Below are 25515 nucleotides of genomic sequence, written 5' to 3' on the forward strand. Positions count from 1 at the left end.
TCCTAGGCTAGGGACATATTGATCAAATTAAAAAAAAGGGGAGTGTTCTGGTAAGCTCCACAAGGGTCTTATATAATGGGTGCTCTGGAAGACTGAGGAAACTCCCACAAGGGCCACTGGGAAATCATATCAGGAACTTACATTACATTACTTGTGACTCTGAGGGCTGTTATCTAGAGCATGTGTTTGCATAAGAGCCTAGTGTCAGGTTAAGGCCCTTTCAGGTTACTTGGCCAAACAAAATAGATGCTGTGGAAGCATTATCATGGAGTAGCTCAGCTAAACTCTGGACAGGCAAGGACCTGAGAGTGACTTCTAGGAGCTAAGAGCAGTCCCCAGCTGGGAGTGGACCTCAGTTCCACAGCCACAATGAACTGAATTCTCCCGACAACTTGAGTGAGCACAGAAGCAGATTCTTCTCAGGGCCTACGGGTAAGAGCCCAGCTAGGCCCACAGCTTGACTTTGGCATTGTAAGACCCCCAGCAAAGAACCCAGTCAAACCCATGTTTGACCTTTGGAACTGTGAGTTAGTAAAGAGCTATTGTTTTAATTTACTGCATGTATAGAAATTTTTTACATAGCAATAGAAAAATAATAAACCACAATACATCCTCTTGGTGGATATATTAGACACCTCTTGTGCTCTATTTTGTCAGTCTATCTTTAGCCCCACCATTCCATGGCAACCAGCTTTGCACAGGTGCCCCTTGTCTCAAAGGCACTTTGCATCTCTCACTTCTAGAACCAAGCCTACTCTGAAGCTGTGATGTGGGATGTCCATGGGAATGAACCTGGCAACCCAGAGGTAGAGGACTTACAGGGTACCCTCAACCACTGGGACAGGAGAGAGAAGCAAAGTGTCCCCCAACCTTTATTTTCTAATTAGTAAATCTGTGACATATTCTATATGGCATTTTAAAAGATCCTCAGGGGGTCAAGTTGCCCAGACTCAGGAACTTACCCTTTTGCTGATTCACTTATCAGTCAACCAGTCCTGATGTCTGGGATCACTGACCAAAATAAACAACCTTTAGGAATCCCCTGGTTTCAGACTCTGCTTTCAGCTGAGGCAGTAGAGGATGGGCAGTGACTTTCTTCTGTGTATTCTTTGGCTCTGGTTTCCTTCTTCTGGGACTAAAGAGTAAACTTGTTTTTATTATTTTCACTGAAATTATGAAACTACCATTAATCATTTCTTAGAATTTGGGGTGGGAAGATGAGGCTGCCAAATATCTTCCAGTACAGATTCTCCCTGTCCATATGATTTAACCAAAGTGAATCATATCCCAACTCCCAGATAGCATTACTTTTTTCTATTTTTAGTACACTAAAAATGAATAGATACCTTTGTTTATTTGAATAAGTCATCTTTTTGTTGCACCAGTGTGTGTGCCTGTGAGTACAGATAACCCATATTCTTAATTGCTCCTTGATGAAACTGAGATAGAGGACTTTACACAGTATTTTCAAAAAGTGGCCTTTTGGATTCTGTCCTAATAAGTTCGTACAAAATTATCTAAAGAGTAAGAAGGAGACACTACTTATATTTACCACTGTAATTTCTCTGTTTTTCTCATCCTAACTGGCTGGTAGCTGGGAAGTCTATAATGGTTTATCTGTATGTAAGATACCTCAATTTTGTGACAGATACTATTGGTTACCTACAAAGCTGACATACCCCACGCCTCTTTGCAGATCTAGAGGTGAATTCTGCTTAGTGTAAATCAGTCATGGCTTTTCCATTCTCCTTGCCAGATATAGAATTTTGTATTTGACCCAAATTACACAATTTAGAAGTAAGGGGGTATAGGTTATGGGGCTTCTAGGAAAATTCTTCTGCCCTTGACACGTGAACAGGAGTAAAGAATTTCCTTTTTACTATTCCTTCACATATATTTTTTTAATTAGTAAACTTTATTTTTCTAGAGCAGTTTTAAGTTTACAGAAAAATTGAGTGAAAAGTACAGAGTTCCCATATACCCCTTCCCCTCTCCCCTCCTGCATAATTTACGTAAGGGTTCACTCTTTGTATTATCTATTCTATTTGTCTTGGCAGATGTATGGCCTATATATACCAACGTAATAGCATACAGAATAGTTTCATTGCCCTAAAATTCCACCTATTCATCCCTCTTTCTCTCCCTTCCCTTGAGTTCCTGGCAGTCACCACTCCTTTTACTATCTCCATCATTTTTCCTTTTTCAGTTGGAATAATATAGTGTGTAGTCTTTTCAGACTCAGCAACATGAATTTAAGATCCAGCCATCTTGGTAGCTTCCAAGTTTTGGCAAGTATGAATAAAGTTGCTATAAACACCTGTATGCAGGTTTTCACGTGGACTTAATTTTCAATTCATTTGGGAAGCGTAATTGCTGGATCATATGATCTGGCTATGCTTAGTTTTGTAAGAAACTCCCAAATTATCTTCCAATGTGGCTGAACTATATTGCATTCCCATCAGCAATAAATGCATTTCACCAGCATTTGCTGTTATCAGTGTTTCGGATTTTAGCCATTCTAATAGGTGTGTAGTGGTATCTCATTATTGTTTTTTTTTTTTGTGGTACGCGGGCCTCTCACTGTTGTGGCCTCTCCCATTGCGGAGCACAGGCTCCGGACGCGCAGGCTCAGCGGCCGTGGCTCATGGGCCCAGCCGCTCCGCGGCATGTGGGATCTTCCTGGACCGGGGCACGAACCCATGTCCCCTGCATCGGCAGGCGGACTCTCGACAACTGCGCCACCAGGGAAGCCCCTCATTATTGTTTTAACTTACTTTTCAGGAAAGACGTATGAAGTTGAACACCTTTTCTGTGCTTTTGGGCCTTCTGTATATCTTCTTTAGTGAAGTGCCTGTTATTGAGTCTTCCCATTCATGAACACGGAACAGCTCTCCATGTATTTAGGCCTATGCTTTTAAAGTAGGTTTTTTGATACTCCTGTAGCCCCTTACTCTGTGGGCAATGGAGAATTCATGCTGAGTGCAGGAATCTATCGCTGTGGACTTTCTAAATTTCACCCATGTTTCTGGTTCCATGTCCTGGGATATATATTGAAATCTTATTTTGACTCAGTTTTATCATGTATCAGTGATATAACAGGGACAGAGCTGACTGTACTAACCCTTTGTACTGTAGTCTCTAGTTCCAAGATCACACTGCCTCTGAATTCTTCACTTAACTGCCTTTTGTGATTCATCAGGTCATTGCCCTTGTTCAAATTCTTCACATATAGTTATAGTTTTCCTTACAGTCTGATGGGTTCACTCACTCCTCACATTAGCAGACTCTGCTATAGAGAATGAGAGAAGGGGGGAGTGAGGGAGTGTGAAAGGGAAAGCGTAAGGGTGAAAGATCCCTGGCACCTGTGTGTGAGTTGTTATTTATACTCTGAGTCTGCTTCAGTGAGCTTAGTAATATTCACTGTTCTACAGTTCGCCATAAAATTAGCTAGTGGGGTAATGTTTTATAGGTATCCTAATCAGGAGATTCACAGACTTAAAGCAAAAAAGAATTAAAAAAAAAAAATTCTACCAGCCACCACCAACGATACCTAAGTAAACAGATGGAAACAAAAAATATAGGAAGGTTGAGAATCATTTCAGTCTTACACAGCACAAACTTTCTATCTCAGATAAGTGATGAAATAAGCAAAAAAAGACAATACACATATATTTTTGTGAGTTAAATAAGAATTCTATTTTATGTCAGTTCTGCTATGAAAGATGCCATTTATTGCAAAATATTTCCAAGATATTATTACATTGACAAGAAAAACAGGTCACATACTAAGTCTTTTTCCTTAATACCAGTAATTGTGTTTGAAATGCATTAGAATTCTCCCAATCTGGGATTTTATTTAGGATTGCTTTTCTTTCTGTGCACCAAATGGAATTACGAGTTTTCTGGAGCACAATGTGCGTCTATACTATAAACAGCTGGACCTTCTGTGTTTGCTCCATGATCTGCAGAAAAGTAAGAATCTTGACAAACTATAAAATACAGATAATTTTGATATTCAGCCTCATTTTCCTCCTGAACCAATCAAATTCCCCTGGTCACTAACTCTAAGTGAGACCAGCCTGGATAGAATCAGGTTTAATAATCCTGGCCTGAAACCACCCTATAACAAAATCCTCCACAACAAAAACTTTCTAAAACCTAAGCTACTTGAGTATTCCATGTGAATAAATTCATCTGGTCAGTGGCAAGTTTCCAATGCACTCAATTTAATATTTGATCTCAACAGGTTTTTCTGGTGGCCTTTGAAGGGAATTTGATATTAATTATAATATGCCATTATGAGATTTTTTTTACACTACCTAAATTTGTATGCAAGTTTATAATTCTTAAGAGTTTTAGAAAGATTTCCTTTTCCATGCATATGGTTGTATATTTTTATATTTCACTGCTACACGATATTAATTAGTACAATTCATCAACCAATTCCCCTATGTTTAATCTATTCCCAGTCCCATACCATGATTTTATAATTAATACTTTGTAATATAGTTTGAAAACTGTCCTTATTTAAAAAAATTGCCTCATCAATTTTTCCCTTTTATCCTTCCACTAATAGCTTGTTAAATTTTAAGCAAAATTCTGTTCTGATTTTTATACAGATTGTACTGAATTATAAATAAATTTGGAGAAAATTGTTTGATAATGGTGAATCTTCCCACTTAGGAACCAATTTATGTTATATTTTTTCAATTCTATTTATATATTTGAGATGGATATCAGAGGAAGAAAGGTGTCAATATCATCTCCTTCAGGATTGAGTAAAGATGTAGAGAAGAGGGAATCAAGAAAAAACATAAAGGCTATACAATGTGATTTTTTTAATAAACAGCATATTGATTTATTAAGGGTCCATTTGTGTAAACCACATATATTTCAGATAAATATGTATAGGTGTAGGTGAATTTTACCAATATGCTAATAATAATTTATTTGGGAGTAGCAGTTAATAAGGAGTGTTAAATTATTTTACTCATATGTTTTAAATTTCTGAAATTTTCATGATTATTAGAATATTTTGTATAATAAAGAACCATAAACTATTTTATAATATTATAACATGTTATAGTCTTAATAACTATTAATAATATTTTATAACAAAAATTGTTTTATTTTTCATTAAGTATAAATTAAAAGTCTTATTTTTTCCAATTACATTTAAACATCTATTAAAATAATAGTGTATTTCATCTCATTCAATTTTTAAAATTGAAAATTATTGATAGATTTTTTAATGTTGAACCATTTCTGCATTCCTGAGATAAACTGCATTTGCTTATTATATTTTATTATTTTATGCAAAGATAAATATTAGTTTTCTAATATTTTATTTGCAAAATTTGCATTGATATTCATAATTTGAATTACTTTTTTTAATATCATACTTACCTTTATGAATTGGTAGCCAGTCAAAAAGTCAGAAGATAGTTCCTTCTTTTTTTCTGGATGGGTACTATTTTGATAATAAAGGAATTACCTATTTCTTCAAAGTTTGCTAAAACTCACCAGTAAAATATACTTGTCCTGGCACCTTCTTAAGAGGTATACACTTGACCTCTTTTTCAATATCGTCAAAAAGCTTAAACCATTCATTTTCTCCCTATTTCTTCAGGAAAGTTTGATCATTCAATTTTTTTGGAAAAGAAACAGTTAATCTACGTTGATGGTTGTCAACTTGGGCATCCCTGGAGGATGTTTGGAAATGTGTGCAGCCATTTTTGATGTTAATAATGACTAAGTAGGGGCACTAGATATTAGTGATGGATTGCAAGCATGATGAACACCAACCAATATATAGGAGAGTCTTACACACACACACACACACACACACACACACACACAAGCCGCAAACAATTATCACACTCAAAATTTTGCACTCTTTGAGAAATATAGGCCTATAAATGCAAATTCATTGCTGTACTGTTGCACATAATATTATTTTATACATTTAAATATACAGATTTTATTTTTAATTAAGTCTTTATATGTAGCATTTTTAATACTTTTATTTTACCTCTTCAAAAATCTCTTTCAGACTTGCAAAAAGTTTGTTAACTGCATTTGCACTTTTTTAAAAACAGCTTTTAGTTGAAATCCTAGTTCTTCCTCTGCTCTATTAACAATTTTTATTTTGAGATAATACATAATATCAATATCAAAACCGGGACACTGACATTGATGTTACCCACTGATCTTAGACATATATCACTAATTTTATATGCACTCATTTGTGTGTGTGAGTGTGTGTTATTTGTGTATGTGTGTTTGGTTCTATGCATTTTTATCACTTATGTACATTTATGTGACCACCACTACAGTCACAATATAGAACAGTTTTGTCATAAGTAGCTACAATCACGTCTATCCCTCCATTCATCCCAAACCAACCACTGGCAACCATTAAGCTCTTCTCTATCTTTATTCTATTTTCATTTCAAGATTGTCACATAAATGAAATCATTTATATGATTTACAGTTGATTCTTTAACAACATGGATTTGAACTGCATGGGCCCACTTATACATGGATTTTTTTTTCAGTAGTAAATACTACAGTATTATACCATCTGAAGTTGGTTGAATCCACAGATGTGGAACCTTAATATGGGACGTCAAATATGGAGAAACCAGTGAATAGGGAGGGCCAACTATAAATTATATGTGGATTTTCAACTGGGTAGAGGGTGGGCACCCCTTACCCCTGCATTGTTCAAGGGTCAACTGTATTTAGTATTGGCTTTTTGGTATAACATTTATATGTTATTGGCCTTATTTTTCATTTTGCATAATTCCCTTGAAATCTATCCAAGTTGTTGTATCAATAGTTCATTCCTTTATATCGCTAAGTAGTATTTCATGATAGGGATGTATAACATTTGTTTAACCATTCACAGATTTATGGCATTGGTTGTTTAAAGTTTTGACTATATGAATAAAACCACTCTGAATATTCATGTACAGATTTTTGTGTTGTCTTACCTTTGAGATAAATGATTAAGTATGCAATTGCTGGATTGTATGATAAAGAAATGTTTATAAATAAGAAACTACAATACTCTTTTCCAAAGTGGTTATAATATTTTACATTCCTACCAGCAATATTTAAGTGATCCATTTTTTTCCTGCCATCTTGATAGCATTTGGTGTTGTCATTATTTGTTTGTTTATTTTAATAGACCCTATTTTTTAGAGCAGTTTTAGGTTTACAACAACATTGAGTGAAATTTACAAAGATTTCCCATATACACACTGTTCCACACAGGCACAGCCTCCCTCATTGTTCGATGTCCCCACCAGCGTGGTACATTTGTTTCAGTTGATGAACCTACATTGATGCATTTTTATCACCCAAAGTCCACAATTTACATTAGGGTTCACTCTTGATGTTTTTAATTCTATGTGTTTGGACAAATGTATATACATGTAATCACCATTATAGTACCATATAGAATAGTTTCATTGCCTTAAATATCCTGTGTGTTCCACATATTCATCTCCCTCTCCCCTCTGGCCCCTGGCAATCGTTGTTCTTTCACTCTCTTCATAATTTTGCTTTTTCCGGAAGGTCATAGAGCTGGAATCATACAGTACGTAGCCTTGTCATACTGGCTTCTTTTACTTGGTAATCTGCATTTAAGTTTCCTCCATGTCTATGCATAACTTTATGACTCATTTCTTTTTAGAGATGAATGATATTCCATTGCCTGGCTATACCAGAGTTTATTTATGTACTTACCTAGGGAAAGACATCTTGGTTGCTTCCTAGTTTTGGCAATTATGAATAAAGGTGCTATAAATATCCATGTACAGGTTTTTGTGTAGGTAAGTTTCAACTCCTTTGGGTAAACACTAAAAAGTGTCATTTCTGGATCGTACGTTCAGTGTGTTTAGTTTTGTAAGAAACCACTAAATGCTCTTACAAGAGTGTTACACCATTTTACATTCCTACCAGCAACGAATGAGAGTTACTGTTGCTTCATACCCTTGCTAACATTTGGTGTTTTCAGAGTTCTAGATTTTGACCATTCTAATAGGAATGTAATCCTATCTCACTGTTATCTTAATTTGCATTTCCCTGATGATATATGATGTTGAGCATCTTTTCATATGCTTTGGCCCATTTTTTACTTGAATTGCTTCTTTTATACTTTTGAATTTTAAGAGTTCTTTGTATATTTCAAATAACAATATCTTATATGTCTTTGCAACAATTTTCTCCCAGTATGTGGCTAGTATTTTCATTCTCTTGACAGTATCTTTTGCAGAGCAGAAACTTTTAATTTTAATGAAGTCTACTGTGTCAAATCTCTTTTTTATAGATTGTGCTTTTGGTGTTGTATCTAAAAAGTCATTGCCAAACTCAAGGTCATCTACATTTCTCCCATGTAATCTTATAAAAGTTTTGTTGTTTTGAATTTACATAGGTCTGTTATCGATTTTGAGGGTTTTTTTTTGTGTGTGTATGTGAAAGATGCAAGTTCTCTGTCTAGGTTTATTTTTTTAAATATGTGGATGTACAGTTGTTCAAACACCACTGGTTGAAAAGGCTCTCTTTTCTCCATTGTACTGCCTTTGCTCCTTCGTCAAAAATCAGTTGGCTATATCTGTGTGGGTCTGTTCCATTGATCTATTTGCCTATTCTATCACCAATACCACATTGTTTTGATTACTGTAGCTATATAGTAGGTCTTGAAGTTGAATAGTGTCATTCCTTCAACATTAATCTTCTTCAATATTGTGTTGCATATTCTAGGTTTTTATCTCTTCATATAAACTTTAGAATCAGTTTGTCAATGTCCACAGAATAAATTGCTGGGATTTTTGTTGAAATTGTATTGAATCTACAGATCAATTTGGAAAAACCTGACATTTTGATGATATTTAGTCAAAATGAACATGGAATAGCTCTCCATTTATTTAATTATTCTTTGATTTCTTTCATCAGAGTTTTGTAATTTTCCTTATATAGACTTGTTTGCAATATACATTTACAACTAATTCAAATCCACTTTCAAATAACACTATAACACATGTAATACAAGTGCCTATAGTAACAAACTAATCCTAATTCCTCCATCATGTCCCTTTTATCACTGCTGTCATTCATTTCACTTATACATAAATGTATATAAATACATTGCTGCTAGTATTATTTTGAACAAACTGTTATCTGTTAGATCAATTAAGAATAAAAAATAAAAGTGTTTATTTTACCTTCACTTATTCCTTCTCTGCTGTTCTTTGTTTCTTTATGTAGATCCAAATTTCTGACCTATATCATTATCCTTCTCTCTAAGGAGCTTTTTTGGAGATTTTTTTATAAGGTAGATCTACTGGCAACAAATTGCCTCAATTTTTGTTTGTCTAAGAAAGTCTTTATTTTTCCTTCACTTCTGAAGATAATTTTTCAGGGTGCAGAATTCTAGGTTGGTGGGGTTTTCTCTCAACACTTTAAATATTTCACTCCACTCTTTTCTCACTCGCATGCTCTATGAGAAGTCAGATATAGTTTTACCTTGTTGCTTTATAGAGAAGGTGTTTTATTTTTTCTCTAAATTCTTTCAGAATTTTTTCTTTATCTTTAATTTCTGAAGTTAGAATATGATATGCCTAGGTTTCTTTTTCTTTTTTTTCCTGCTTGATGTTCTCTGCATTTCCTGGATCTGTAGTTTGGTATCTGACATTAAGTCAGGCAAATTCTCAGTCATTATTATTTCAACTATTTGTTCTGTTCTTTTTTTTTCTTTCTTTACGTATGGTATCCCCATTACATCTATGTTACTCCTTTTTGTAGGTGGTGTGCTGAAGACAAAAGAAATACAGCATGGGTAGTGGAAGAAGGTAGTTACAAATATCAGCTACAACCATGTGACTAGTTAGAGAAACAAGGACTGTAACCATCATGAACATATCTTCCTTATTTTGTTTTGAGTGTGTGTGTTTGTGTATAACAAATATCTATATTTTCTTTTCTCTCTTAACCCTTTATCATATAACATAAGATACATTAACTTTACATCATAGCTTCTAATTATTGTTAACTTTATATCACAGTATTCAGGTTATAGGATATCAAGGAAAAGAATTAACATCACCCAAGGACTTTGCCTTCTCTTCTGGGGCAAGGGTTGGTGAATTTTCACTTGCATGAGGATAGTTGTATCATGTTAGGTGGAAGTATGACCTTATTATTATCTTGATTTAGATATTAAGTATGGTTTCAGGGGATGTGTGTGGATATCAAGTTGTCTAGAGGTGGTTTGTAATGGTTAAATTTATGTGTTTACTTGGCCAGGCTATGGTGCCCGATTATTTCATCAAACACTAGTCTAGGTGTTGCTGTGATGGCACTTTAAAAAATGTGATTAACATTTAAATCAATAAACTTTAAGTAATCAGGCCCACAACTACCTGATCTCTTCTTAACTTGCTAGCTGAGGCTATTTCTTTATGGCTCCTACCTTCAGAAATCTCAAACAGAGGCAAGCACCATCATCTCTGTTCACTTTTGCCCCCAAATTAGGAAGATCTTGTGAAAGGTCCCTAAGGATTCTGTCAACACATTTTACAAGAGTAAAACCACCTGGTGAGATTATAGATTCAACAAGAATCCAGTCTCCCATTAGTGTAGTCAGACAGCTTCTTTGCATGATTTTATGCAGGTCTCTCTGACCTCTTTTCTTGGCTTAGAAGTGGAGAAAGCCTCTCAAATAAGGCATTCCTCACAAGGTCTATTACTTTCAGCTCTCTCTCTCCTACTATGGTGTTTGTTTGTTTGTTTGTTTGTTTTAAATGTAGACTTGAGTAAATGTTTTAAATGTAGACTTGGTAGCTGACGGCAATAAGTCTGATTTCTTTTGCCTCTCAGTAAACCTTAGCTGGAACTTCTTTCTCTCAACTATAACTACATTTGTAATGCAGAAAACTTAGCACCTCCTACTTTCAGCTTTAAGGCTTACCTAATTCAATGGCAAAGAAAACAGTCTCATTCAACATCCTTGTACACTCTATAGAGTATGTTGTAAATTATCGGTATGGGATGATTTTGACAGTCTTCAGAAGCTTTTCTAAACGTGTTTTATTTAGTTTTATGTTTACTTTAGTTTTCATTATAGCCTTTTGAAGCTTATATTTCAGCTAAAGTTAACTAATTCTATTGTCAGAATCACCTCATGGTGTTGTCCTTTTACATATAATTCCCTTGGCCTAAAATGAATGTTCCCAATCTTCTTGTCTCCTTTTCATGCCATTACTCAGCCTCTCATGCTGTCCACAGCTTGAACCTCTACAACCTACTCATAGAAAGTATATATTCTTCTAGTATAAGGCAGCAGAACCTCCTTTGATCTAAATGCAATGTCAATTCAGTATACAAAACTCCAAATTAAATTAAGGAGGTAAAAAGCAGTATATATTTTCTGAAATTTTTGTGTGTGCTCTTAACAAAATTCAATGTCTTCTTTGTTTCCTGAGTAGGTTGTTTGAGAATTTGTCCATAAAATTCAGGTGTTATCCCCAGTAAAATTGTTTTCTCTCCTGCAGAAAGGGAACGCCACTGAACATGATTTATTTTAAAATATTTTATTGTTTACATGTGTGTCTACATACATGCATACGTATGGACTCTGAAGAAAACTTAGAAATAATAAATGAGCAAATTAAGATGAAATGAGACATAATTACTAGTATGCATTGTTAATGGAAATTAATGTGGAAGGTGATATAACTATTTTCTTATTTTATTCAAAAAAGGACTATACCAGGTAACCTTTTTATCGAATCGTTTTTGTTTACTTTTAATAACATATTTGGAATACAATTTTAATTCAGTTAATTCACTTTAGAATACTATATTTTTAATAGCTGTACCATATTCAGTTGCCTAGAAGTAACAGAGTATACATATTTCATTTTCTGTTTTAGAGCAATTTGGTTATTGTTTCCAGTATTTTAAAAATTATATTAGAAAGTCTAACTGTATTCACATTTTTAACTATAGCCTTACTTATAGTTATAGAATAATTTCACAAAAATAGAATTGTACAGTCAAATGTTAATTACCATTAATTTTGTTCTGAATATATTGCAATAAGCAGGTGGTAAGAAGATATGGCCAACACTATTGCCTGAGCTCCCAGAACAAAGGCAAGATAGAGACCACATGAGAGCTGACATGGTAACACTGGATTAGATCTTTGAGGAAACCAAGGGAAGATGGAAAGGACAGAGAGGACAGATGGAGAGAGAAGTTTGGAGATCATGTACATTTAAGAAAAGGAAAAGAACTGGCAAGCAGACTGAAAAAGAATCTCAGAAAGAATGAGATACTGTACTTTTTTGTAAAGTAAAACAGAGAGTTTCAAGAAAGATGTGAGCAATAGTTTGAATGATATACAAACAAATATCAAGGAATTATAAGTAAGCCATACATTCATTCACTGAGTTGTTTTTTTTTTTTAAATTCCACAAGTATTTATTGAAAGCCAGTTCTATGTTAGGCATTAAGAGCATGAACACATACCAATTAGACATATCCTCTTCTCTCAAGAAGCTTAGGGTTTAGCCATTCCTATTAAAATAAGAATGCAATCAACTCTAATACTAAATAGGAAGGCAAATGTAGCAAAACAGTGACACTATTACATAATCAAGGAGTTCTGAGATTATTTAAAGGAAAAATATGATAAATAATATTATTTTGAATAAATGTTTGGTATAGGGTTAAGTGGAAAATTCATGGGTAGATGAGCTGATTAAATGTTGCTTCAAAATTTTGTGTTTCCCCAATACAAGTTCTCCAAAATACTGTTAATTGACTTATTTGTTAAAATATCAACAGATCTAATAATTATGCACCATTGGACAACCTTAAGTATTACTGAATTGCAAAATTCCTTGAGTTTATATAAAACAAATTTGAATTTTTTGGTAACTGAGGGATAAAAAGAGAAAGAGTGAAAAAAGTCTAATAAATAAATTAATAATATAGATTAAGAAAAAACTTAGCTGGATTGTTTGCATCTTTTGTTGCATTTACTAGATGATTTCCAAATATATTCTACATTCTTCATCAGTAGGAATTATACATGCCTTAAACTTTATTGTTCTTTCTCAAAAGTCCTTTCAGAGCACTAAAAAATAAGTGTTTAACAACAAATGAACAGTTGAAGAGAAATGATTTCAGAGAAAACAATGTAAATTTTACTGTTTTTATTGCTTGAGCCAATAAAACTACTTTGTCAGTGTTTTCATATATAAGAAAAAAGATAAATGAAAAATAAATCTGTCTGAAGGCATTTGAAAAGAGCTCTCCGTATTTGTGAACTTACATTAATTTTGTTCTCCAATCCTCATTATTTTAATTTATTTTTTAATAGAAGCAGTTTTAGAAATAATATCTATTTTTTCCAATTATATAGACTCAGACAAATAGACATTTATATTTTAATTTTTATTAAACTATATAGATTTCCAATATTATTCTACAATTCAAAGCATTAAAACATAAAATTTTTGAAGATAATTTACAAATTTTGAGTATCGAGTTTTAAAAAATGACTCCCACTAACTTTGTTATTCACCTTAAATTTTACCAATGAAGTGATTGACCAAGATCCTCTGTCTCCAACATTATAAATCCAGTATACTTCAATTTAAAAATAAAACAAAACTGGGAAGGAGGTAGAGAAGGTAACCATACTTACAAACTGAATAAAGACAGTGCAATTCAAAAGAGAAGAAAAAGATTCTGTGTCTCTATAAAGGGAAGTGACAACAAAATGAAGCATTGAAGTGACATACTTTAGAGTTTAGCTTTAACTTTGATGAGACTCACCATTTAGACTGTCAGCCTGTTGGTCCAAAAGCACAATACTTACCAAATTAACAACAGTAAAAGAACAGAATGTTTAAGCTTCTTAAAATAAAGAAAATGAGATTCTCTCAAACATGTGTTTTCTTTTCCATATCTGCAAAATTGTTCTGAACTCAGATCTGTATACATAAGTTTGTAGTTCTTTGTTCTAAAATGCAGCCATTTGTTATGTCAAGGAAAATGAAATGCTTATGGCCTGAGTATCAATTTTGGAGATGATGGAAATTTTATACAGACCAAGGTAAGCATATTTTAATGGAATTTCTGTGTCTACAACAAAACTCTTACAAACTAATTATGGATAATGTGTTGACAAATTCCTTTGCCACTGTCTTTTTTCATGCTCTTCAGTTAATGTGGTAAGGAAAAAAATTAGCACAATAATTTTCTAAAAACTATACTTCTGGATTCTCATACAAGGCCCATGGAGGACTGAGGAAAGAGTCCATCCCCAAAAGAAATTACGGCATCCCCAAGACAATATTTAGCTCACCATTGTACCAATGAAAAAGGAATTAATGTATGCAGGGTTCTGGCGTGTTTCTCTTTGGTGTCCAGCATATGTACATGTCCAATGATGACTAAGACAATGAAAGCAAAGATCTTACTTCTAAGCTAGGGTTTCTCAACAGCAGCACTAATGACATTTTGGGCTGAATACTTCTTTGTTGTGTGGGATTATCCTCTGCATTGCTGGATATGGCCTCTAACCACCAGATTTCAGGAGCTCCCTGTTCCCTAATTATGACAACCAAAATGTCTCGAGTTGCCTAACATTTCCTACTGGTCAGAATCAGAGAACTGCTGTTCTCTGTTGAGAACCTCTGATTTAAACAAGTATCTCTTTAAATCAAAATAGCAAGGGCTGGGGAAAGTACCATTCCCAAAGAGAGCATGTATATTTAAATTTCTTCTGCTAACCATTCTAAGAGCCTTATCTGTTGATCTGGAACCTATGTCTTATCATTTTTGTGATGGAAATATATTTTCATGTTAGTCATGCAATTTGCATACAAAGAGGTGGATAAAAGTTGAGAGATTTGCCCCAATTCTATACTAAAAGCAAAATTAGAATAGTATTATCAACTCTGGTTCAAGAAGTTTTCCACTAGGTGAAGTTTACAGTAACTTTTAATTCCATTCCATTTCAAATAGAATATCGTTTCAAATCAACCAAATTTCAATCACTCTTTGCACATCCAAAACACACACACACACACACACACACACACACACACACACTTGGTGTGGAAGGGGAGGGTATTTGCATACATTTATTCAGTTTTTCACTTTAAAATATATATTACTTTATGCTACTTGAATAAAGGAATAAAAACAAAGTACATCCGTAAGTTAAATCCTTCAAATTTTTTTTTTTTTTTTTTTTCGGTACGCGGGCCTCTCACTGTTGTGGCCTCTCCCGCTGCGGAGCACAGGCTCCGGACGCGCAGACTCAGCGGCCATGGCTCACGGACCCAGCCGCTCCGCGGCATGTGGGATCTCCCCAGACCGGGACACGAACCCGTGTGCCCTGAATCGGCAGGCGGACTCTCAACCACTGGGCCACCAGGGAAGCCCAATCCTTCAAATTTTTAAGTGACTATACCATTAATTCCAATTAGTTTATAAATGCTTTTTTACAGATTACACTTTGAGGTGGCCATAATTTAATCCAGAGTCATAATCTAAATTTTCAAATGAGATTTTTAAAAATAATTTTCAAAGTGTTCTTAGAGAAAATATTTTAATACACTACTAATAAAATAATACATATAGAATCATAATCTTAGCAACAATAACATTTTTCAATCACATTTCTTTAAGTTCTTTTTTCCAGTTTTATTGTCTTTAAGTTCTTTGCTTATTATTTATTGAATCTGCATAACAATCTTCAGAAATTTACAATTTGTCCCCATTTTACAGATGTGAAAACTGGGGGGATGAGTGGGCTGCGAGGTTAAGTAATTGACCTGGAATTGCACAGTTATGAAGTTGGAGAGTCGGAGTTTGAACCCAGCTGATGTGGCTGGTATTAGAGCTAGTGTTATAATTAGTGTCCTCTGTAGCCCCCACCAAAAAGCTTTTTAATTCATTTGCCTTTGCTCATTCATAAACCATTTTTTAAGGTTTTGAAAATGTAACTTTACTTTGTTGCTACTCTCACCATGTGCTTTAAAATGAAGTTTTTATTCTTGCATTCTTAGAAAACTGAGGGACAATGTCTGAGTGAAGGGCTCTTCCATTGCCCGTTGGACAACTAAATGTTACTTCAGTACCTCTAACAGAGGTGTAAGTGTTGAAAAGTTCATTCCTTGACTTTTAAATATGCACTTTCATTGCTCTTCTTTTGCTCTTCTCCTTTTATAAACTAGATTTTATTTATGCTATATATATTTTTTCACTTATGCTTATCTAACAGCAGGAAGAGCTATCTTCAACCTTTAAGGTCAAAATACAATTCAGAACACATACATCCAAGATAGCTAAGAGGTATGACATTTTACCCCAGATACATAGGAGAATAGATGAGAAAAAAGATATATTTCATATACTCTATAGCAACACATACTTTTGAAAATAAATGACCTATATTTAATGCTTTGCAACTGAAAAACAAAATGAGAGAATAATTGACATTTTGGTATGATGTTCCAAGAGTAAATTATATTTTACTGATGAATGAATAAATTATATTTTTAATATTTAAATTAGATTATATATAAATTATATTTTGAAAAATGAATAAATTATATTTTAATATTTAAATTAGATAAACAATTTTACATCCTGAAAATTTGATTCTGAAAATATTATTACTGTGGTTTATCTATACCATTGTATTTTAGATTTTCATGGATTGCAATCTTCTTGCCAATCAATAACGTATTGACTGTTATTCCAATCTTATACTGTTACAAACAGAAATGCGATGGTCTCACTTGTGACACCACCAATAGTGTTTATAATACTAACACTACCTATGTAAAGCATGATTGTAATAAGGCATATTATTTATGCATGTTTGTGATCTTAAATTCTAAAATTTAATTCTTTATCTAAATAAATAAAGTTATGTTTTACAAATGTATAATTCCTAAGGAAAAATTCACCCTTTAAAGAACACAGCATTTTAAACATCCACGTTAATGATTAGAAGCATACACGCATATTGAATTCACATGGCTTTAAACAAAAAGGAAAATATTAACAACAAAGTAGATTCCCTACAACACAGATTTATGCTATCTAAATACACATGGGGGAATTAGTACAATATATTCTGTTTATAAACAGAAATTTAAGTAATTAAGTAATGGCTTACAGAATAGGATGCTCGTATGCTGGAAATATTTGGGAGAAAGCCTTTGACATGCTAAGATATATAAACTATATCATGGCTCAGGAATATTTAGAATATTTCAGATAGTAGAAATGACATAGTCTTTGTGTATGGTATGCCTTCAGTACAATTTAGACCACCATTTGTCCTCAAGTAGGTCTATTTAAAGTATAATTGACTGCCCTAGCAATTATTGTGAATAGCAGCTGTCTGCTGGTAAAAAGGCATATATATAATGAGGGAGAAAGGATCAAATACATGCAATAGAAAAGAAAAGCATGAAGAAAATATCTATATAAGGTATTTTAGCCCAGATTTTATGCTTGAAAGGGACAAGGCCTATTAGCCATTTCCAATTAGGGACTATAAAAAAAAAAATGAATGAAGGTACTCATCTGTTTATGAAAAGCAGCTGGGACTCCCTAAATCCAAAACCAGCAAAAGTTTATTTGTTCTAAAATTGTTGCAGTTTATAGCATTTCATTTATTTTCATTAGCTATGTTAGGTTTTGTGAAAACCTTTCTTGTATCATGTACCTTTCTGCAACACACAAAAACACCTTGCTTTGTTTTTCTCCTAAATAGCTACATAATTAGATGGATTATTTCATGTGGCTGTGCCTGTGTTTGCTGAAGAGAACAAGCCAGATAAATTAGCACTTAGCAGAACACACAATAGCACATAATATGCCCTTGTGTTTCATATAAAGCTTTATTTGTCATTCACGGCTGGTTGGCAAAACTGACTTTGCTTTTGAAAATGACAGGTGGTAGGTACTCTGGTTAGCTCTGTATGGAAAAAGAATCAACCTTCACCAAGACAGTTTCTGTCAATAGCTTCCATGATTTCGTATTCAATCTGGGCTTGTGTTGCTTCTAAAGTTCTGTTTTATTTGCATCTCTTAGGTCCGGCCTCACCAAGGCTCTTTCATAACTGGGATTCTCTACCACAAGGCTGGAAAGGCAGGCTTCCTCGCCTCTCTGCAGGCCTGATTAAAAGACAGGTGAAGTTCAGTATATTTCAATAAGCCTCAACATTCCATGTCAGGAATCAATAGCCCTCCTTCTTTTTTTAGGGGTTATTAAATTGCAGCTGTAACATTAGCCTTCTTTATCTAATTGATTGTCTTTTCACAGGGCTAAGAAAATCAATAGCAGTCAATGGGACTGCCCTGTTTTTACCTAATAGATGTTTTCTCCTAATTGGCTGCCTGGGTGGCTTCACAGAGCTCAGTATGTTTTCAGAAGTCCACAGTATGTTGCAACCCTTGTAAACTATTTTACCCTGTGCAACAGTTATTGATTTTATAATGAAATCTAGAAAAATCAATAGCAATCAGGAATATAGATCAGGATTCCTAGGTACCTTATGACAAAGGTCAAACTCACTTTGCTACCACTTCAAACTGTGATTCAATTAAACGTGTCCTTAAAACATGACATTTTCCAAAGACTTTGATCAAAGTCACTTGATTTGTTGCCCAAGACCTGGCTCAAAAACCAAGAATTAAAACATGTAATTAAAAAATAACATAGCAGTTATTAATGGACTATTTCCCTGTAAAACGAGATAAATCGAAATCATTAAGAGTAAAATCATGAATTTGCTGGGGAAAAAAATGTGACCTATCAAAAGTTCTTATTCACAAGATATGGTCAGCTATACTAACTTCCTGAGAATTAATAATAAAATGTATAATTTTAAGTGAAAAAATGTATTTGGTAGAATTGCTTAATTCTTTACATTTAATAGTAAGCAGCATTGCCCCAATATAGGAGAAGCACAAGTATTTTCCAACTGGTCCTGCATCACCGAATCTGTGTTCAAATTCCATCTCTGAGTGCTATTAGATTTTTGTGGCTGTATCTGTTTTAAACACATACGTATGTAAATAAGACAATGTTATAAATCAGTTTATGCTACAATCAAGTTATAAAATTCTCAGAAACAACCGTTTCCTCTTTTTTAAAAGAAAAATCACAATTTAAGAGATGTGAATATTAATTATGGCTTTTAAAATTTTAATTTCTCTCCTGAGAGAAATAGTTTTTACTTCTAAAGATCAAGAAGAGTCAGATTTTCTTTACGTTTGTTTTTTCCACTTGCTTCGCTATTGCTGACTTCTGTTGTCTGTTGCTCACTGTTATAGATAGAGTTTAATTTGGAATCATAATTTTTCTTGCTATCCTGAATTCTAGACTGGATATGTTTCTCAGATATATTCTCATTACTCATTTTTATTCCAACCCTGAGATTTGCATGTCTGTATTCTTAAATCCCACTTGTTTTGATTCCTACCTGATAATAAAACCGAGTAAAAAGTCAGAAATTTCCACCTACACCTTCCCATTTTGTAAACAATTCTCCTTTTCCCTTGTTATGACAACAAACTGGACATTGTCATTTTTCAAACTAGAATCATAGGCTACAAGGCAGTTTTCTAACACTTTCCAGATTAGCATGCATGTAGCTTAGTCTTTATCATTCTTCAGTGAATTGATGTGCCCTGCTGAAGTGTCGTGCCATTTAATATGCCTAAGCATGATGGGGATGACAGTTCCATAGCCTGTGACAGTCAACCCATGTGTGTGGAGCTGTCTCCAGCTCTAAAATCACGTATCTTCTGTATACGTCGTTTTGACCTCAGCGCCACCGGTTCTTTCTCTATTATCTGGCAAATAAATAGATAAAGAAATCACATTATAAACCTAACACCATTTACAAGAATAGGACTTTCATATGTACTATTCCTAAAGAAGCCAGAGTCAAGAAAAAATCAAGTAAAGATATTTTTTTTATTTCACCAATCTTTGTACAATGGGGGGCAGGGATTGAGGGTGGGGAAGAACACTGAAGATAACGATATCTTTTTCAAGCCTAACAGAGACAAATGTCAAAGAAAGGCACTAAAATATCAACCAGACATTGTCACTAACGTCCACGTGCCTCAGAACATAATGCTGGTGTGTCTAGTTTAAAGAGTAAGTCAGTGTCCTTCCTTGCTTGGAAGCACAGACTAAAGAACAGTGGAATGAACAAAGTTAGTTTCCCATTCTCTCTCCCCTCTGCTCCGGTGGCCTCCTCTCCAATCTCAGGCACTTAGCACCTTGGAACTTCCCTCTCTCCTATCTCCTATTTATAGATTCTCAGGGCAGAGCATGATAAACTGATTCATGCTAAGTATGAATGACTGATAAAGTTAAATATATCACCTCTCCCAAGCCCATCAACTTTTAATATGGATCAAAGCTTAATGCTAGGAGTGTAGATCATCAGTATTGAAACACTTGATCACTGATATAGGGCCTGGAATTTTTTTAGACTCATTTTATGCAAAGCATTAGGTTCTCATAGCATTTTTGAACTAAGAACATGGCATGTCTGTATTTAGAAGGTTACAGTCAAGCATAATAGGAATACATAAGTGTACAGGAAACCAAAATATGTAAAATTGAGTTATATATTACCAAGGATGTTGGTTTTTTGGTATAGCTATCATAGCCACTTACAAATGTGCGAAGTACTTTTTGCCTGGAAAAATTTCTTATTTGGTTATTGTGCTAGTTAGGGCCTTACACATCATCAAATGCATTAAAGTTTATGGGCCAGTAAATTAACTTTAATTACCCCATATTACTGTTCATTTTGATAAGTAATCAACAATGTAACTTCTTGAAGCAAGAAAAAGAAAATTCTGTGTGATCAGAGTATTTTGCCATCAGTCTTTACCATTAGAAGGTTTTGGCTGCTTCTTTGGTATTTCTTTCATTTGGGCATGTAGTATTCAATGAATCAAACATAGTTCCCTTTTATGCCCAAGTTGATCTTAGCCCCTTTTAAACAGAAGCACTAACAAAGTCTAAGCAGATTAAATATATATATAAATACACACATTACACATAAATGTGTATGTATATGTAGTATGTTTGTATATGTATATATATTCACAGATATGTATGTGTATATATATATATATATAAACGCATATATCTGTATATAGTTGCTAACCAAATATATGCACATGTATAAGCATCTGTTCACACAATGGACTCTGAGATTATTCGGGCAAGACAAATTTCAACAGAAAGTTTTTTCCCCAGCATTTCCACTGAAGAGCTCATAAAAAAATGACATCACCGGGCTTCCCTGGTGGCACCTGGAAGAGTCCGCCTGCCGATGCAGAGGACACGGGTTCGTGCCCCGGTCTGGGAAGATCCCACATGCCGCGGAGCGGCTGGGCCCGTGAGCCATGGCCGGTGAGCCTGCACGTCCAGAGCCTGTGCTCCACAACGGGAGAGGCCACAACGGTGAGAGGCCAGCGTACTGCAAAAAAAAAAAAAAAAAGGACATCACCAAGTTATAAAATAATGTTCACAGTACAGCTGCTGCTTCTCCATCTCCTCTTCCTCCTTTATTAACATCATCACTGTCATAATTATTGTTATAAATCCAATGTGATTATAGATCTAATGATAAAGATGGTGATTTTGCAGCTTATTTCATTTGAAGGGCTGTAGTTATCTTTTTATACACTTTTTCACATCTGAATTAACCCAACTCAAGAGACCTCTTTAGATCCCCAAACAAAAAATATATGTATCAGAGAGCAGGAGTAAATGAAGGGAAACGCTCATCCTTTTTCTTTCTTCTTTGAGTGCCCTTTTTCAGATTGGGAACAAGTATACCTCATTTTAATCCAAATAATCTAAACAGTTGTTTGACTCCTTTTTTAAAACTTCTTTACATAACAAAAAATGAACCATTGCTCTTAAGCTTTTATGGCATTTCATTTTCAAACTGGAGAAAAGAAATGTAGTTTTAAACAAAGCAGTTTTACCTGTAAGTTTAATTGACCATCTTACATTTAAATTCTAGCATGACAAATCAGAAAAAGTAATGATTCGATCATTTTACTTGTATTTCTAAAACAGGATATATATTATGCTTTTATCAGAAACGTATGAATTGGTGATTATCATACAAATATTCACTGGTTTCTGACTGACCATAATCTAGAAGAGGAACAGGCCCCAGAGTCACTCTGCATTGACAAGGTCACAAGAGATGGCCAGCAAAGGACAAGGTGCAGAGCCAAGGAGATGAATGACATATTTTAACTGAAAGACCACTTGCTCCCTCCATGGAAGCTAAGTTAAAAGCAGTGTATTCTATTTGGATTGCCTTTTCTTCTGCCTTCATGTACTGTGCTAGATGAAAGCCATAAGTAATCTGAAGAAGATAACCATTAGAAAATCATGTTTATTATACTGAGAACTGAGAGGAAGAACTTTTCGAGAATGAACACGAACAAGGGATTTATCTGTGATCTCTGAAAGTAAGCCAGATGATGTAGGAACTGAGACAAACTGATGACAGTGTAGGGGCTAAATTCTAATCTCTGCAGGTTAGTGAAAAGCCTGTTGGCAACAACACAGTCTGTCTTGAGTTGGAAATAGTTACTGAATACAGGTATCTCTCTGACAACTTAATGAGCCATAATTGTTACAACACTTGGACTTCACAGGAAAATTAGAGTAACCTTATGCAGTATCAATATGAAGTGGGTGTTCATGATTTTTAAATATTGCTTAGATTTTTGCATCCAAAAGAATTATAGATCATTATAGATCATCTGTCCAGCTGGTTTATCAAGTGAAAACATGTTTGATCATGGCCCTTATCATGAATATAGGTAGCATATTAAAATCATGAAAATAATTTCTTCCAACACATTTATTTATGTTCTGCTTATGTCACAAAGGGAACATGATTTCAAAAAGAAATTAACAGCTCTATTGCGTTACCAGCTGTGACAAAGACACTCTTTGACACTGTGTTGATGCTGTGTCTGTGTTGAAAATTGATCAAATGCCTCATGGAAAACTGACATTGAGAGGTATAATCAAGTAATTGAAGATTTTTAAACTCTCCCACATTCTCTGAAGAATCATTTAATTTTTTAGCGATTTATTTAAATATACACCAAAAGGTTTGTCTGACATGTAAAGACAGAATTTCTTTTAAAATATGGAATAAAATTGAATGTTCTATAGAAATGGAAAAGAAAAGCCAACCCTGCTTCCAACTGGGAAAGTGATTGCTAACTAGCCTTCAATCCCTACTAGAGCTATTCCTCCTTGGTCCTCTAGGGATTAGGATAAAGTGGGGAGAAGTGGAGATTGTGGGACTGGTGTGGGAAGTCAGAGCAGGATGGTATGGTACTGGGGTAAAATGAAATCCCCTCTAGGTTCTTACTTCTTGAGGGCAATTATTCTCCCTTAACAACCTCAGCAACTGATGTTTACCAAGATATTCTTTTTTTTTTTTTTTTTTTTTGGTATGCGGGCCTCTCACTGTCGCGGCCTCTCCCGTTGCGGAGCACAGGCTCCGGACGCACAGGCTCAGCGGCCATGGCTCACGGGCCCAGCCGCTCCGCGGCACGTGGGATCCTCCCGGACCAGGGCACGAACCCGCGTCCCCTGCATCGGCAGGCAGACTCCCAACCGCTGCGCCACCAGGGAAGCCCTACCAGGATATTCTTATAATGTATGATTGTTTTAATATAATTCAAATGTTCAATATGTGTGGCGTTTTGGTGAGCTATTTGGGGGAGTTCACTAGAGCCGATGTACTCATTCATTTAACATAAATGTCCAGCATGCTTAAGTTCCGGGTGTTCTTCTGGTACTGGGTGAATAAGACAAAGTCCCTGCCCTCATGAATCTCACATGGTAGAAGGTTATTATGAAAAAGAATATTATCATTATTAACCCAATCTCACTGTTTAATGACCATGAGCACTTCAGTATGTCTCAATCCCAGTTTTAGACGCTATGATAGGAGAGCTTTTTCCTACTCTATTTCACCACATATTATTTAAATAAATGTTTATTAATATATGTGGATATAATTATATATACTGATATAATTATATGTTCATATAATTCTCGACTGGTAGCCAATGGTCATAAGCCAACCACCCTGCCATAAATTCAGATAACTTTTTCTATTGTCATTATGATATTATTATTATAATCATACTTGCAAATCCTAAATTACTTTAAACTGGTCTCCATCTTCAATATCCCAAAGTTAATCACTCATCAAGAACTGCTATTGATTTCTGTGAATTTACTTTTATATTCTTTTACCTGTTCAGTTTTGAAGTAAACATCCTTTTCAAACTTCATTGATAAATTACTTCACTAAGCTGCAAGCAAAACCCTGACTTAGTGTCTTCAGAAATGCCAAATGATTTCCTAAACATATTTTTTGTAATATGCAATGTAAAAAGTCCAACAAGCAATTGAAATTTGCCTTCACTCTATACTTAGCTAAATTCTCTGAAATATATTAGTTTTTCTTTAAATATATTAATATATTCTATTAATTTATTAATAACAGTTCTTTTCCAGCTAATATTAATTTGTATACAATTCAGTGGAGAAAATTGAAAAGGAAATCCCCCCAAAAGCTAGGAAACCAAAAAATTATCCATAATACAACTGTAAATTATAACCTCTGTTCATTTTTAATGAATCAGTTCTCAATTTAATTTTACACTTACAAAAACAGAGATCATGATATACATACTAAATTTAAGGTATCATTTACATAAAATGAAATGCATCCATTTTAAATAAACAGGTTAAGAATTCTTTACCCAATTACATTGTGTATGCTGACGGGGGAGTAGGGGGGACAGCTCGTCATACCACCAAGCAATGCGTTGCTACATTAAATTTCCTACAATTTAAGTCAATTCTGACACTAGTGTCAGGTCCCACAGGTTAAGGGCTCAGTCCTACAAGGCCTCGCCCCCCACACACACACTTCAGATGCCAGTCACAAGTCTGGGTTGTCACTGTGCTTTTGACTAACTGGCTATAGATCGAAGGTTCCAACAGTCCCACCCTGGGGTTCAATTAATTTGCAAGGAGAGCTCGCAAAACTCAGAGAACCATTTTATTTACTAGATTCCTGGTTTATTATGAAAGGATATAACTCAGGAACAGCCAGATGGCAGCGATGCATAGGACAATGTATGCGGAAAGGGCTTGGAGCTTCTGGCCCTCCTTGAGTGGACCACTCTCTCCAAATCTCCGTGTGTTCACCATCCTGTGGGTTCTCTGAATCTCATCATTTTTTTTGTGGCCACACCACTTGGCTTGCGGGATCTTAGTTCCCTGAGCAGGGATGGAACCCGGGCCCTTCGCAGTAAAAGCGCAGAGTCCTAACCACTGGACCACCAGCGAATTCCCAACCTCATCATTTTGGGTTTTTT

The sequence above is a fragment of the Aethalodelphis obliquidens genome, unplaced genomic scaffold (assembly GCF_003676395.1).
Source record: "Aethalodelphis obliquidens isolate GAN/ISIS:26980383/991018 unplaced genomic scaffold, ASM367639v1 scaffold4, whole genome shotgun sequence".
NCBI lineage: Eukaryota > Metazoa > Chordata > Mammalia > Artiodactyla > Delphinidae > Aethalodelphis > Aethalodelphis obliquidens.